Here is a 16,572-nt window from a genome sequence, read left to right as displayed (position 1 = left end):
ATATAGACGATTACTCAATTGGGAAAACCAAGTTCAAGGAGTCTATTTGAGCCCATAGAGGGCCTTACGAAGTTTGCAGACATGATGGGGATAATTGTTGTCCTCAAAGCCTTTTGGTTGTCGCATGAAAATACTCTATAATGAAGCCATTAAGAAAGGCATTATGAACATCCAGCTGCCAAACGTCCCATCAACGGGGAACTACAAGAGCAAGAGCAGTGCGTACAGTAGTAGCTTTGATTACAGGACTGAAAGTCTCAATGAAGTCGATGCCCGAAACCTAAGTGAAGCTTTCTGCAACAAGACAGGCTTTGTAGCGAACAATGGAACTGTTAGGGTGTCGTTTAATTTTAAAAACACATTTGGAGCCAACCATATTCATAGAAGCATCATAGGGAACTAGTTCCCAAGTACCATTTTGAAGCAAGGCATGAAATTCGGTGGTTGTTGCCGCACAGATTGGCCGGGGGCAAAGAAGTAAATTCACTCTTCAGGTTTTGAGTGTTAGCTAAGGACCCCTAGGCCTCGAAAAAGGTGGGCTATGAAGGGATAAGAGATCCATCCCATGGACGCCCAAAGATTGCGGAATAAGGGGTGAATTTCAAAAATTTTTCTCTCCCTTCAACTGGGAATCACATTCCCTATTTAGAAAATCATATTTTCAATGATCATTCTTGAACCATAAACTGAACCAGATCTGAACCAAAAGGAGTAGGTGAGAATTATACCTGATACAGAAAAAAGTATCTCCCAATGGAGGTGTTCACGCCCAAGGAAGGATCCAAAGACTGCTCCCACTGAAGATGGCGCAGTGCAGGATGAAGCAGAATCAGCAGTGCTCTTCTCCAAAAACTCTGTCATTCACAAGAATCAGCAGGATGGCACGTGAGCACAGCTTCCTATCAATTCTTTCTCAAAGAACTGATCTCAAGATCGAATCTTGACTTCTCCCACAACTGGAGATCGAACTGGCAAACAGGGTGGCAAGAATAGGGAGGCGACAAGAGAGTATTCGCAGGGTACAGAATTCTCTCTTCTTGATTTCAGCACTAAAGAAAATTTAATGTGTGTCATCTAAAGGCTGCCACCCCCTTCTTCTTTTGTTAACCTAAAAGATCAGCTCCTAATCCCATTAGGAGCTACTTATCCAAATCATATTTGGATCAGTCTTCTCTTCAGGTGATAAGGATAAACCCTTATCTTATCTGCAGATTAGATTAACTTTCTCCTAATCTCATTAGGAGGTTTCTAGATCTGAATCACATTCAGATCTGGACTCTCTGAGTGGATAGGGTCAAGACCCTATCCTATCTACTAATCCATCTCAGAATTCACCCCATTATTAACTAAGTAAATAGTCCAGTTCGAAATGGGCTTTAGGCCCATTAAGCTTATGTACTCACTTAACCTTCCTAACTGCTGCCCAATTGGGCTTCCTTGTATGGCGTGGGACCCAAGCATTGATCTACACATCAGCCACATGGGTTTGGCCCAACCTTTGTTACAAGGTCTGGCCGAATACACTGTTAAGGACAGTGCACCCCCTGAAACCCATCAAATGGGCTCTATGGGCCCAACACTTACCCTAAGTGGTCCCTGGGCCAAGCCACCTTGTAACACCCAGGGACTGTGGGCAGATGCAAGATTAGCCCATCAGGTATTATCCTCAATGGTCTTACACTTAACCTCTCAGCCCATAATGGTCATACACTGCCCGACAAGAGAGGACCTCTCCCTCGGCTACAAGGAATAGTGTTGCACTCTTTGCTTATATGGATCCCGAGAATTAAAACCTTTTTGCAAACATTTTAGAGACCATAATACATACTTTTATATCTCATATAAAATGTACTTTGCAAAACAATTCTCAACGGTTGAAATCGGCTGCCGGCAGTCTTGGTTTCCATCAGTGAGAGTGCAGCCCCGATCATTACCTTTGTCCGACAGAGGGGCTGATCCTGTCACTATGATCACCCACTCAGATGAATTCTCGGACTGTCCCAACATACCCAGGTTTTGACCCCCGCCAAGGATCTCACTGATTGGTACATCAAAGACAGCCCGATCCGACACCTAGAGCAGTATCATAATCGAGTCTAGGGGTTGGGTGTAACTTTTCAGTTTTGCCCATCAATCTCCAAGGTCCAGGGCAATACTGGAAATCTGGTCCAGTTCATGGATTCAATTAATCCTACTATGTGCCTAGGGTCTCACCCTGGTAGCTGAGACATGCCACCCCAACCGACTTGGTGGCACTACAGTGTCAGCCTTGTCAGGATAGGTCTCCCCATACCGATCCACTGGCTGTGAACATTCTAAACTAACACGAGTCTCATTAAGTGTCCAATTTAAGGGTATTACACAGAAACATACCAAGGGAACATGAATCAAATATGCACTTTTATTCATTTACAATAAACTAATAAAGTACATCATTCTGATTGAAGCTAAGGGCATACAAAACTGTCTAACAGGCTAAAGCTGAGGACCGTAAGCCAAGGTGAGGTATTCCTTCCGAGGACTATGGTAGCCGAGGACTGCAAGATAGGGAATTTCTGAGGCCTTGGGTGAATACTCGAGGCAAAGGCTCCGACGCTCAAATTAGTACAAGGTGTAAAGTAGGAGAGGGTGCATGAGAGGCCTTGGAGATAGTCCTCGGATGCACCAGATCTCCCTAAATTAATGCTAAGAAGACAAAGTAGGTGCAGGGAGTAAATGAGTGAGTGGTGTTGGAGTTTTCGGTTCTAGATCCCCAAAAGGGGCAATTACCTCTTATTTATACTTGAGCGTGCTGGGGGTAGGTGAAGATGAACGCCTCGGATAAGAGCTGTTCGAGGTCAGGCTACAGGCCCTGGTGGGTATGTCTGACTGTCATGTGGTTGGCTTCGTACAGAGGCAATTGGCCTTCCTCCTACTGTGGTTGATGTTGTTAGGCATCAGTGGGCTAGCCAAGCTAACTCGCATAACTGGCCCCCCACTCTTGAGATCGAGGTGAGGCCTCGGCTTCGGTCATTGGGAGTAGTGGTCGTTACGCCCTTGGATTCGTCAACCGAGGGATGTCCTGCTGTGGTGTCGTTTTCGCTGTTTGCATCATCCCTCTTCGGTTTGGAAACGCGTGCGATGTGGATGCTTCGGCTTGGCGGGGGTGTCCCATATCATGCACGAGCAGGTTACGTTAGGGGGGATACCGTGCAGGGGATGGCTGTCCTAGGAATTGTGCGTTTTTTGAGTTGAACAGTCCACTGGGTGGACCGAGAAGATCGCCCGCGGCAACCCGCCAAGCAAACCACAAGGCCTACTCATCGCGGACCGCTCACATACACATAGATAGGTATGTCAATAGGTCGGGTTTGGTATGATTTTGGCTCAATCCGACCCTGAGCTGAAAGCACTCCAACCAACCCTAACTCCAATCTTGACCCCCTAAATGAACTGGGAGTCTGAACATGAGACAACCTACCCCATAACAATAAACTTGTACTCAATCAAGGCTATATTTACAAACACTACAGTGCTACAATGCAAATGGATTGAATCAGGCATGGGGTGGGCACAACCTGAAAATGATCCAAAACCCAGATAAGGACAACCCGACCCAACTTGTTAGGATCAGTTAATGTTGATTTACTTAAACAGACCCACTGACATAGGGAGGCCGAAGTAACTAATCATCATCTCAACACATTATCAAAACTGGCTTTTGTCACAAAGTTACCAGCCATCACCTCGACACATCGGCAACACTAGATTTTGTATGAAAAAGTAATCTATTGCAGTATTTTTGTGCATTGAGAACAAGGTGTTATGCCATAATAATTCGTGACATAACTTAACCAAAGTAACAAGTACTTATAAGAATTGCACTGAAAATAGAGAACCAAGCAATATATGATAAAAAGCTCCCCAGATCAACCAAAATGACTTAATCAGTTGGGTTTTAAAAATTGTGACAAAAACCTAATATGGAGTCAAGTGCTAACAAGTCATAATCAAAAACTGGACCAAACTGCAACAAAAAAATATCCTCTGGTCATACATGCATTGTATGATTATAATCTAATAGATCATTAGAGTTGCACTAAACTGTTAGACAGTTTTGTATGCCCTTAACTTCAATCAAGAATGATGTACTTTATGAATTTATTGTAAATGAATAAAAGTGCATATTTGATTCATGTTCCCTTGGTATGTTTCTGTGTAATACCCTTAAATTGGACACTTAATGAGACTCGTGTTAGTTTAGAATGTTCACAGCCAGTGGATCAGTCTGGGGAGACCTATCCTGACAAGGCTGACACTGTAGTGCCACCAAGTCGGTTGGGGTGGCCTATCTCAGCTACCAGGGTGACACCCTAGGCACATACAGTGTAGGATTAATAGAACCTTTGAACCGGACCAAATTTCTAGTATTGCCCTAGACCTTGGAGATAGATGGGCAAAACTGGAAAGCTACACCTAACCCCTAGACTCGATTATGATACTACACTAGATGTTGGATTGGGCTGTCTTTGATGTACCAATCAGTGAGATCCTTAGCAAGGGTCAAAACCTGGGTATGTTGGGATAGTCTGAGAATTCATCTGAGTGGGTGATCATAGTGAAAGGATCAGCCCCATTGTCGGACAAAGGTGATGATCAGGGATGCATTCTCTCTAATGGAAACCAAGACTGCCGACAGCCGATTTCAACCGTTGAGATTTGTTTTTGCAAAGTATATTTTATATAGGAGTATATATTATGGTTTCTAAAATGTTTGCAAAAGGTTTTAATTCCCGGGATCCATATAAGTAGAGAGTGCAACACTGTTCCTTGCAGCCGAGGGAGAGGTCATCTCTTGTCGAGCAGTGTATGGTCATTATGGGCTAAGAGTGCAAAAGGTTTTAATTCCCGGGATCCATATAAGCAGAGAGTGCAACACTGTTCCTTGCAGCCAAGGGAGAGGTCCTCTCTTGTCGGGCAGTGTATGATCATTATGGGCTAAGAGGTTAAGTGTAAGACCATTGAGGATAATACCTGATGGGCTAATCTTGCATCTGCCCACAGTCCCTGGGTGTTACAAGGTGGCTTGGCCCAGGGACCACTTAGGGTAAGTGTTGGGCCCATAGAGCCCATAAGATGGGATTCAGGGGGTGCACTGTCCATAACAGTGTATTCGGCCAGGCCTTGTAACAAAGGCTGGGCTGAACCCATGTGGCTGATGTGTAGATCAATGTTTGGGTCCCACGCCATACAAGGAAGCCCAACTGGGCAGCAGTTTGGAAGGCTAATTGAGTACATAACCTTAAATGGGCCTCAAGCCCATTTCGAACTGGACTGATTTGATCAGTCAAACTCGAACTGGGCTGATTTTAAAAACCTTAAACTTATCTGCATAATCTTCAGTTCAGCCCTCTCATGTCCCAAATAGGTTCCAAATATTTTGACTTCATAGTCAAGGTCTTCTTGTTTTGTACTTTGGGCTCCGTTTGTTTGCGATACAAATGCTGAACCAGGGTATTTATCCATCCCGGTTTGCATTTGTGAGTGTTTGCTTGAAATATAAAAAAGTAATGATTATCAGAGCAAAAATACATTTTTTGACACTACTCTAAAAAGAGTACATTACTATACCTATTTTTTTGGATACACTTTTATGTTCATTTGATAATTAACTTTTTGAGCAAAGTTGAGAAATTGGAGCATAAGATAGTTGGAACATTTAATGATGGGACCACACCTATGCACCGATTTCAGGATGAATGCAAAAACATTTTAAAATGTGAACTGTGTTTGCATTCAAGAACCAAAAAATGGGTAAATATGTACTGTATAAGTTTGCGTTTACATTGCTACCAAACGCAGCCTTGGAGTCAAGCTGTGGAAATTAATCAATCCATGCCTTCACGTACACGCTAGATTTTGGGGCCAAATCTAGAAGAAACAAATTTGTTGACAATGATATTTTGTGCGGTTACAATTCAAGTTGGCCCGAAGTTAAAATTTTAGTATGGGGGGCCTTCCACGACAAAAGCTCAACATGAGCCTCCCCAAGTTGTTATCCCTAATATTTGGGTATGTAAGATAAAATATAAATTTATTATAACAGCCTTCAACTGTCTTTAGGCCTTCTTCACTTTTTGGTAAGTTATTTATCCAAATAAATGCAATTACCTGGATAAGTTTTTCTTGGGAAATATTTATCCAGGTAAGTGTATTTACCCATGTTCTTTTATTTCTCACGTAAAGAAGGCAATGGCCATTTTAGCCATAAAAATGCATTCTTAAAAAGGACATTTTTGTCCAATTCAAGTGTTGGCAACTTTCCCCCTAGGTGGGAAAGTTATTTACCTACCTAGGAAATGGGTATCACTTTCCTTAGGAAAATAAACTTTCCTTGGTTCCCACGTAAATCTACAAAAAGAACATGGGATTCTTGGTCAATGAGAACCAAAATCCCATTGACCAACTTTTTCCCCTCTCAAAATCCAAAAAAAGAACGCCCCCTAAGTTTTTGTTTGTTTCAGAAGGGGAGAGTTGGTCAAAAGGAACTATTGACCAACAATCATATATTTCCTTTCTAGGAATTGTGGACCCCACAGTATTTTCTTTTTCAATAAGCATCATTAGTTAAACCATAATTTTAAATAAGTTTTCAATAGTAGTTACAATTTTCTATTAGTAATTTGTTGATATTTTTTGAATTTAATTCAATTTTTAGTAGTTTTTCACTGGATATCAATAATAAAACAATAATTTTTCAGTATTTTTAAATATATTTTTTGCATATCTATAATTTATAAAAATATATAATCTTAAGTTAAAATATATCAAATCTATTAAAATTTCTAAGACACATATCATATCAAAATTACTAAAATACTCATTACATTATTAATGTTTTTATTTCTATAAATTTTTCGGAACAAGAAACTATTTTTGATATAAATTTAAAATAGCGTATTTGATAGATTCAGCAATATAATATTCTTGAGTATTTTTAAACAGAACTTTTATTTTTATAAATAACAAATATGTTATTTTTTAGTATAATTAAAGCATATATTAATTATTTATAAAAATATATTAAAATTTTAAGATACATATCATGTACAAATTTACGAATTTTAAGTACTAAAATAATTAATCTATTATTAATATCTTTCTTTTTATAAATTTATTAAGAGTGAAAATCATTTTTTATGTAAATGTAATTTTGATGGACTATGTCATTAATGTTTATAAAATATTAATTTTTATATTATTATTGTTAATTTTAAGTTATAACTGTTGAACATAAACATATGGGATTTGTTTAGATTGCATGTTAACAATAAAGTTAATAAAATTTATTTTATTCCATTTATTGTCACAAGTTATTAGGTGGCTTAAATGTTTAGACTTGAATCCATTATTGGATGGGCCATAAATTTTTAGTTTAATGGTAGAACCAACTAGTGCTAATGGATGAATTTGAAAAAGAAAAAAATCAGTTCGAACCCGGTGCCGATTATTTGATTTTGGAGAATTAGATTCTCCTAGGATCGATATAGCACTATTTTGAACCAGATCTGAATTTCAAAGTTAAGTTGAGTGTACTTGATATGGAGTCCACAAATTACATCTTCCATGTGACTAGATTGGCCATGTTTCTAAGGTAATTAGGATTTATTTAAATCAGATTTGTGTATGTCCTAATTACATTCAAAAATATGGAGATCCAGATCGATGTCCATACCCATATTCAACCCAAATCACATGATAACTTACATAACTATTGCAAGCCTTATTGGGTTTGAATAATGTATGAAATGAGACTCACAAAGGTATTATATCAGTCCATATGGATTCAACTCATGTTAGGAAATACATGAATTGAGTTCATGAAACAAAGGCAATGAGTTCCTAAGCCAATCAAATTGGGTTTGATTTGGGCCCAACACTTAAATTTAATGATCATTTGTTTCAACTACCCTATGAAGTTTAAGGATAACTCACATAAGATAAATCCCATAAGGTTTTATCTTTATAATGGTCTCTTGCTCTCAAACCCTCAACCTTAAATGATAAAAACACTACTTACAAGGAAGGAAGTCTTCCCTAACTAGTAAATGAAGGATTCTCAATTTAGATGGATCCTAGATTAAAACCTTTTGCAAATCAGTTGGTATATCAAAAGAAGCACAATCCAAGACATAGTGTAGTATCATTATTAAGTCAAGTGTTAAAATGTAATTTTTCAGTTTTGCCTATTTGTTTCTAAATCCTAAGGCATAAATAGAAATTGGTCCATGTTCAATGTTTCTTACAAAACCCACTAATTATACTTGGTACCTAACCCTATCAATTGAGACAAGTTATTCAACCATTTTGGCAGTACATCAGTATCAACTTTGTCAAGATAAATTCCTTAATTAGGTTTATTCAATGATACATAACCTTTTAAATTAACATAAGTTTCATAGATGTCCAATTTAAGGGCAATTTACAAAAAAATACCAATCTGAACATAAAAAAATAATGAATTAATTTTATTGATGCATAAAACTCAATTGATAGATATAAATCTTATTAGAGTTAAGGGCATATACTATCTAACATTTGAATCATATGCTCAAGGCATATACATCTGTGTGTATGGGTCCATATTGGTTGATACAATGCAATACACACTGGTACCTATATGTATCATGTCAATACACAAGAATGGAATTGTATTATGCCATTCTTAGACGGAACATATCCTATTGATATTTTAAACCTTCCACAAAACTACAAAAGATAAAATATAGGATCATATATAAAAAACCTCAAAATAGCTCCATTCATAGGTGATAAAATGAGAGAATATAGATTGAGATGGTTTTGTCATATGCACATAAGACCATCTACAACACAAGTCTATATATCCAACATCCATATTTCTATGGTCCTTGTGATAACCAAATAAATATAAACCACATCATTCAAACATGTGTATAATGAGTATCACTTCTGCGATCATGCATTGCTTTAAAGAATTAACTTTAGAGTAAGGTAAAGTGAAATATCTCCTGATTGATTTTGCTTTAAATGCATGGAAATGTCTCTGCAATGACTTGATGGTCTTCTTTTGAAGTCAGCCATTATCCCCCAAACCATAAAACACGAATGGGATTTGAGTTACAAACACGCTTCTACACAAATTCTACAGTCTATAGCGAGACAATAACTCAAACTCAAGTTGAGTAAAATGACTGTTATGGCCCACTATAGCAACATGTGCCTTAAATAGACGCTAGATTAAAAGGATTATTTAAGGGCCCATTTGGTTCACAAGTATAAGGGTTTTGAATCAGAATTGGAATGATCCATTTCAGTTTTAATCATTGGTTGAGTGGAATGGGAATCCCATTTCCATTCCTCGTGGAATAGCATTCCGTCATTTGAAGAAAAATTGCCATTCCCTCATCCTTTCTTGGTAATGAGAATCCATTCCAGCTTATTCTAATTTCGAATCCAATTCCTATCTAAACCAAATAGGTGAGAGGAATAATTCATTATAATTTTGATTCTTATCCAGATTGGGAGTTAAATGGATCATAAGTATTTAATGTTAGAACATAACCATAAGTATTGACTCTATTGTGGATGTGAAAATGGCCTCCATTTTACAAAGTTCATCAAATGTTTTCGGCACATTATAATTAGGGGTGAAAATTTTTCACCCAATTTGCTGAACCCGCCCATTTACTTGGCGGGTTGTGTGATCAACCTATCACCCAACCCGCCCATTTAAATGGGTTGGGTTGGGTTGGGTTTGGTTGTGGATAACCATTGGATTAACCATCACAGACATAAGTATTAATTCCTTAGATGGTTGTGGATAACCATTGGACTCGTGCACAAAACCTGAGATGAGCCAACCCAAGTTAATCCACCTGTGACTGAACCGTTTCTAAACGGTTCAATCACTCTTGATGTGGTTAGCTCGAAGGCAATTCAATTAGATAGTTCAAGTTGATCTGACTGGTTTGAACCTAAGTGGTTTGTCAAATCCGAAACCCGAACATGTAATATGATTTGAACCTCCACCACTTGTGTAAAGTGCAATTACTATTGCTATCAAGGTATGACCAACTTATTTGTTAAAAAAGAGTTAATTTTTTGTTTTTAAGTACATAAATATAAGATTAATGGGTTTGGGTGGGTTAGATTGGGTTAAAGCAGGTTCGGGTTGAACCCAACCCATTTAATTTTATATAACTGAATCATTAACGGGTTGGCAGATTAAATGAATTGTATAGAAGCTCAACCCAACCCGCCCAATTGCCACCGCTAATTATAATATCTCTGAACAACATAATCTTTCATAGATTGATTATTAGAGTAAGACTCTGCATTTTTCCAAATTATGTAAGTGACACCTGTGAGTTCTATTACCTGAGATCAATAAATTGATGATTTAAAAGAAAAGGCTATGGCATATAATAGGCTGTATTGGGTAAATTAAAATAAGACAAAAAAAAAAGAATTGAGAGAATGTTTATAAGAAATTTCACAAAATTTATTAGGTTCTGTTTAAAAAGAGTACAAATGCAAATTAGTATAGTATAAATATAAATAAAATAATATAAAATACAAGATTTTTTGCATTTGTATTCCTTCCGGACTGAGTCAATGTCTAATCAACATGGTCATTACGTCCAAAAGATGATTGAGAGAAAAGTAAAGGGTTTTTGTTTGTCCCTGGACCTGGACCACAAGACATCGATGGAATCTCAATAACTCATTCAGGAGTTCAGATACAATCTGGCACAATATTTGTAAGTTTTTTCTTTTTCTTGTTGAAGGCAAATCTCTCAAAAATTACAATTACGATGTAATGTAAGGTCTCTTTCAAAAAACATGGAGCGAAGGCCCAAGTGTATCCCTTACATATATGAAAGTGCCTTCTTGAATCTTGATGAAGATGTATGCAACATAGAGTGAGACATTTGTAGATGTGTCTGATTCTGAATCCCATGCAACACGATAAATCAAGTCATTAAGTCAAGATGGGTGAGACATTTGTAGGCAGGTCTATTTACAATATATCCTTCAAATCAATTCGGGGTATTCGTGGGGACCAATTAAAAGAAAAATGTCATTCACAATTAATTAGTTAATTACAAACGCTAGCTAGTAGCTACAATGGAAGGAAACATGCTTACACGTCTCTGATTCCTGTGCCCTAATTCATACAACACGGCAAACAGGTCAAGATGGAGAAACGAAGATCTCTCAATCGATTTTATTTGTGGCCATTTGTACAGATGCTGAATGGCGAAATTTGGGTGAAAATGGCGAGAGAGAAATAAGGTACTAAACTCTGGAAAGACCGCTGTTAGACAAGTCAAGGTGGCCGACTTTTCTTCAAAGACAAGAGTCATCTCAAGGTGTTGAGCTGTGAAATCTTTATTGATCATTGTGCTGTTGATTTATCCATGGATCCATTCATTCTCAAACAGGTCTTCTTGTTTTGTGCTTTAGAGTCAAGCTGTGCTTTAGGTCCATAATTCTTTAATCTTTGGGACCAAATCAAGAAGAAACAAATTTTGTTGACAATGATATTTTGTACGGGCACAATTCAAGTTGTCACCACTAATATTATATTATTTAAGATAAAATGTAAATTTACTATAATGCCCTTCACCTACTTCAACCTCGCCGCAAGAAAACGTTATTTGGCGACGTTTGATTCACGACGTTCATTAAAAACATCATTAAAATTAAGATAACATTTCCATGAACCTTAAAGAAAAGATTTAAATTTACTAAAAACGACGTTTACTAGAAATGTAAATTCAAGCCCTTTCACCTTTAAGTTTCCGTTTGTTTCTGGGTAGGTTGAAGGGGAGAGTTGGTCAACACGACTTATTCACCAAAAATCATATATTTTCTTTCTGGGAACCGTGGATGCCATAGTAATTATTTTTTCATTAAATATCATTAATTAAACCATAATTTTAAATAAATTTCAACAATAGTTAAGTATTGGTATTAGTAATTTGTTGATATTTTTTTTCACAAGATATCAATAATAAAACACTAATTTCTCTGTATTTTTTCAATAATTTTTTGCATATCTATAATTTTCCTTCAACTTAATTCAGTTTTCATTTTCTTAATCACTTAGGAACATGGCCAATCTAGTCCCATGACATTACTATCCCCAATTATCTCCGATTATCTTTAATTCCTATTTATCTTCTAAATTATCTCTAATTTAACAAAGACTTTTTCTCTTAAATTATCTCTAATTCATATTTATTCAGAGTGTCAGATTTTAAGAGTTCAAGAATTTCTGTGGAAAGCTCTTGCTTGCATCATCAATGTTCTAAAACCCGGTATGGAGATTCAATCGTTTTTACATCTGTGAGTCATCGGTTCAACCACTTGGATCATTGGGTTAATATGTGATATTATCGTTATAAAAAAAAAAAAACTAAAAAATAATAAAATAATAAGAGGAGAAAAGGTAGATTCGGTTCAGCTTGGTAGTCATGGCATCAGAAGTTTCAAAATATTGCGGTGGACCTGGTGGCTCTTCACAGATTGCTATTTATAAGATCCATAATTTGTAATTAAACAAGCTGATCTGATAGAAATCGCAACGGATAAGTTCAGTATGGCTATCTTTGGCTTAAAGGAAAAGGTAGGGAAAGGCTCTTTCTAGTTCCTTCCCTACCTTTTCCTTCAAACCAAACACAACTTAATTATGAACTCGTTCTTTTTCTTTGTTAAGACCATATTTACATTTTCTTTTCCAACACGTACCAGCAGCTCCGGTTTGTTCTGCGTCAGTCTCAAGTCTCGACCCAAACCTGGTTATGGCTGACCCAACCCGAACTCCCAATAGGGTCGGGTCAGTGTGGGGTTACTTTACAATTTAACCCGACCCAACCCATTGAAATTCCTACCCGGTTGTGTATAACCCAATTTTACTACTAAATTTTCACACTAAAGTTTTAGTTTCCTTTTTTTTTAAGTATAACGTGTATCATATCTGTGAAGGCAAAGATAAAGATAGGTGGGAAGACTAGAAGCTTTGCGCTGGTTAACTTTGAAAATAGTCAATTCTTACATCCAATACAATGGCAGGGAATGAATTGTTTTTGTTTTTTTTTTTTTATTATTTGTTTTCACCAATCGTTTTCGAAATAAGTTGCTTCCACCGTGCAAAGGAACCTGCATGCATATATTCATGGGACAAGAGTATCTTGGTAGTTGTTTTTTGATAGATATTACACCATCTTGGTGGTTGGTACCAACACACACACAACAGAGCTAATTAAGCAGTGTTCATGGTCATGGCATCCTCCTTCCTTCCATCCCTTGATTTGGAAACAGTTGTTTGCATGATTTTGCTGGTTTGGGGGTCTAGTAGTGTGAGTGTAGTAGTTGCATTACCTTCTCTATCATTCCAACAAGAAGCCCAGTCTCTTCTCAACTGGAAAGCCAGCCTTTCAGAGGATTCGCAAAGCTATCTGCTGCTTTCGTGGAACATTACCACACATTCAAGCCCATGTGAATGGAGAGGAATATGTTGCAACGAGGCAGGAAGCATTACAAACTTATCTTTAGAAAATTACTACTACTTGGAAGGTACGCTTGACAGATTGAACTTCTCCTCCTTTCCAAATCTTGTACATCTCGACCTCAGTAGCCCATTCCTCAAAGGGAACATCCCAGAGAACATCGGGGCTCTTTCAAAATTAGTCTATTTGTACCTGTCATATAATCAATTTGGCGGTACCATTCAAATTCTCTGGCAAATCTCACCCAAATTTCACAATTCCGCATGTCTGGGAATCTGCTAACTGGGGAAATTGATCCCAAGTTATTTGGAAACTGGTCCAAACTAACACATCTTGACCTCCCTTACAATCAGTTCACTGGGAATATTCCTTGTGAAGTGGGTATGTTGACCAATCTAGACTACCTAGACCTCTCACGAAATAAACTAAGTGGCTCAATTCCAAACCAACTTGCAAACTTTTCTGCTTTGCAGCACCTACATCTCTCAAGAAATAAACTAAGTGGCTCAATTCCAAACCAACTTGCAAACTTATCTGCATTGCAGCACCTAGACCTCTCAAGAAATAAACTAAGTGGCTCAATTCCAAACCAACTTGCAAGCTTCTCTGCATTGCAGCACCTAGACCTCTCAAGAAATAACTATTTGACTGGTGGAATTCCATTACAGATTGGTTACTTAAAAGCCCTCAAACGTCTAGATTTCTCTCATAATAAACCCTCAGGCACCATTCCATCACATAGTTTATACAACTTGCTTTTCATGGACCTATCTTACAATGATTTGGAGGGTCCTGTACCGAATGACTTGGTCGGTACAGTTTTGCAAATTGATCACAACAAAGGTTTATGCGGTGAAACTTGGAACCTTCCTCCATGCAATTCATCTTTTGTACACCCATCCCCTAGATCTATTTTCAATTTGGAATTATGATGGAAAGGTCGCATACGAAGACATCATCCAAGCAACAGAAGATTTTGACATCAAATACTGCATTGGGACGGGAGGTTATGGTAGTGTTTACAAGGCAGAGCTGCCCGGCGGTCACGTAGTAGCCTTGAAAAAGCTGCATAGCTTCGAAGGTGAAGACCCAATTTACGCCAAGAGTTTTAGAAATGAAGTGCAGATGTTAACACATGTTCGGCATCGAAACATCGTAAAACTTCATGGGTTCTGTTTTAACAAAAGATGCATGTTTCTGGTTTACGAGTACATGGAAAGAGGAAGTTTGGCATGTCTTCTGGGGAATGATGCAGAGGCAGTGGAATTGGATTGGGTTAAGCGTGTGGATGCTATCAAGGGGATCGCACAAGCTTTGGAATACATGCATCATCATTGCAATCCAGCAATAGTTCATCGAGATGTATCAACCAATAATGTCTTGTTGAATTCAAAGCTCCAAGCAATTGTCTCCGACTTCGGAACAGCTCGACTGCTATATCCTAATTCATCCAACAGAACTTTATTGGTAGGAACTTATGGATATGTCGCTCCAGGTATGTTACAGATATTTTGTCTTTTATATTTAAAGATTTTTCTCAAATCAGGTCTTTGTTCAGCTTCTTTTTCAATTTAATTAGGAAAGTATATTTACAAATTAAAAGATAAAAAAAGGGAAAAAATAGAGAAATATTGTACATGTGATGATCACAAGTTGAGGTACAAGAAATCGGATAGTTAGATTATAAATTGGAAGCGTCATATGCTATCCATCTGGTAAGAATGACATTAATGAGTCAAGACCGATTCAATGCTCTATGGTATAGTTATTATCAATAATGTCAAAGCACAAACTACTGGGCTTATACGATGTCTTACCTTCTAAAATCAAAGAAGAGTAACACTTGCTATGAAAAGAGAAAGGATCTGATCACCCATCTATGATGTATGAAAACCAAAAGCATTTTTCCAATTGCCTTTAACATGAGCTTTCTTATGAATTTTCAAGATGACACTCAAAATTCATTAATGAACTTGTTTATTTATTATATTATTTATTTACTTATCCAATTTACGTACTTATTCATACAGAGTTGGCCTATACTATGGAAGTGACTGAAAAATGTGATGTTTATAGCTTTGGAGTGGTGGCACTAGAAATAATAATGGGAAAGCATCCAAGAGAATTCATCTCCTCATTATCATCCTCAACTACAAAGGCTATATTGCTGAAAGATGTATTAGATCCACGTCTCCCACCACCTTTAGATGAATTGGTTGTTCGGGATGTGACTTTTGTGACAAGCTTGGCACTTACATGCTTACATTCCAATCCAAGGAACCAACCATGCAAAAGGTTAAACAGGAACTAAGTGGCCACCGGTATTCATTGCCTACTGCCTAAACCCTTCAATGCAATTTCATTATGGCATTTGACTGACCTTGCAATATAAATTTGTGGTTTGATTGGCAACACGTTGTGACATTCAATATCAATGTCTTTGTGAACACATCCCACCTTAAAAGTCCTCTGTTAAATTAATGGAAATATAGGAATGGTTAAGACTTGATCTGGTTTTATGAACTATGGTTTTCATTTTAGTAATTGTCTTTCTCAATTATCTGTCGGTTTCTTTACATTATAATGGCAATCTCAATAAAATGCCTCTATGGACACTGAGCTTTTAACAGCAAAAAGGAGATAAGTCCTTAAAATAAGAAATGCCAAATGCAGCCTAAATGATGGCTATGAGGTGATTTAACCAGGGTGAACATTTTGTTCAGGTGGTTTTGCTAGAACTGAGGTCTCGAGAAGTAATCTAGCTTGGAGGATCTGATTAGGGGCCCCAAAGGTTGTTTCTCATGAATATGAATGGATGAAATAATGCTTCCCTTGTCAAAAGAAAAAAATAAAAATAAAAATAAACACCTTTAAAGTCAAGTACAGTAATAGAGTTTAATAGATATCGAGCGAAAAACTACCAAACCTTAGGTGCAACCAAGGTTGGGCCGAATTAGCATTTTACATTGCTTCGGGTTCAGGCCTTCAGGTCGGGCCCATTCAGATTTTGACAAGAGCCCAACCCAAGCCTGCCCAA

General features: G+C 37.5%; 1 pseudogene across 1 annotated transcript; it reads left to right on the top strand.

Annotated features, from left to right (window-relative positions):
• Positions 1-13,256: 13,256 nt before the first annotated feature.
• On the top strand, positions 13,257-15,969 carry LOC148852496 (uncharacterized; annotated as a pseudogene). The gene is made up of 2 exons (XR_016099798.1): positions 13,257-15,030; positions 15,566-15,969. The product of XR_016099798.1 is annotated as an uncharacterized LOC148852496 (transcript).
• Positions 15,970-16,572: the final 603 nt, after the last annotated feature.

The sequence above is a fragment of the Nelumbo lutea genome, chromosome 5 (genome assembly GCF_056320005.1).
Source record: "Nelumbo lutea isolate HS-2025 chromosome 5, American lotus-T2T, whole genome shotgun sequence".
NCBI classification, from domain to species: Eukaryota; Viridiplantae; Streptophyta; class Magnoliopsida; order Proteales; family Nelumbonaceae; genus Nelumbo; species Nelumbo lutea.
Note: the sequence above shows the minus strand (reverse complement) of the source record. Positions and strands in the feature narration are given on the sequence as shown.